This window comes from Echinops telfairi, unplaced genomic scaffold, assembly GCF_000313985.2.
Source record: "Echinops telfairi isolate 266 unplaced genomic scaffold, ASM31398v2 ScPeMD7_2010;HRSCAF=2546, whole genome shotgun sequence".
Taxonomy (NCBI): Eukaryota; Metazoa; Chordata; class Mammalia; order Afrosoricida; family Tenrecidae; genus Echinops; species Echinops telfairi.
In genome coordinates, this window is record NW_022105908.1 from 19,410,174 (window position 1) to 19,411,673 (window position 1,500).

The window sequence follows — 1,500 nt, forward strand, 5'->3', positions numbered from 1 at the left end:
AGGCCACCAGTCAGTGCTCAAAAACTTCCTGAGCGCCTCACCAGCGCTGGTGCCACTTCTGAATCCTCACCTAACCATGCCAGATGACTTGGGTTGTGGGATGAAAGAGTGAGAAGGGGCCTGTTCCCACCCTCACCTCCCCAGCCCTCCTTCTCCTGGCCTTAAACCCGGGGTGAAACATCTCTGCGATCACCCACCGGGAGGCCATGTCTTGCTCAGCCTGCTCTACACACTTGCCTTGTTGTTGTTGTTGTTAGCGGCCATTGAGTCGACTCCAGTCCATCGAGACCCTTTGCACAACAGAAGGAAACTGCTCAGTCCTAGGGAGGGGGGACCCTTTGCCCACTCCTCCTTCCATCCAATGCAGGTGCTACCCGAGGGCTTCAAAGAGCAAGGCTGAAGGGAAGCCAAAGGAGGGAATCATAGGCTACTCCATGCACCTCTTGGCGCTGCCCCCTGTCCCCTCTGCTTCACAGGCGAAGCAAAACAAACCCATCATCTGGATCTCAGTTCATAGTGACCCTATAGGGCAGAGCAACATTGCTGTAACTCTTCTTCCCAGGTGGGTTTGCATCTCTGACCTTTCAGTGAGCAGCCACGCGCCTCACCGCCACACGACCACAGCTCCTCTCGCCTTCACTGACCCAGTCTCCCTCCCCTACTCATTAGACCCTCCCCCAGGCTAGCCATCGCTCCTTATGATCCACACAGACAAGAAAACACAAGCAAACACCTTCCCGGTGACCTCTGCTTCCAGCCAAGATCCATCTGACATCAGTAATGACAGCCATTGTTCCACATCCTCTTTTGAATCCCGCCTGAACTTCTGGCAGCCCGTCAATGTACTGCTGCAGCCTTGGTTGGAGGAGTTTCGGGGAAATTTGACTTGCACTGGATACCATAATGGTCCATAACTTCTGCATTCTCTTGGTCTACCGTTCTTTGGGATAAGTACAAATGTGAATCTCTTCCAGTCACTTGGCTGGGTAGCTGTCTTCGAAATGTCCTGGCATAGCCGAGGGAGTGCTTCCAGAGCTTCATCAGCTTGTTAAGACGTTTTGATTGGTATTCCATCGATTCCTGGAGTCTTGTTTTAGGCTAATCCCTCAGTGCAGCTTGGACTTCTTCCTTCACCATCATCCACTCTTGATCACACGCTCTCTCTTCAAATGGTTGCATGTCATCGAATAGTTCTTTTGGGTGCAGTGACGCTGCGTGTCTTTCATCTTCTTTTGCTTCTTGCTGCGTCATTCAGTATTTTGCTCGTCGAATCGCTCCATATTGCACCCGAGGCTTGGATTGTTTTCTGGAGTTCTTCCGCTTGAGACGAGCTGAGCATGTTCTCCCTTTTTGATTTTCTAACTTGTCTTTTCACATTTCATCATAATATTCTATTTTGTCTTCTTGAGCTACCCTTTGAAAATTTGTGTTCTGTTCTTTGACTTTATCATTTCTTCCATTTGCCTTAGTTACTGTATCATGAAGAGCAAGTTTTGGGGT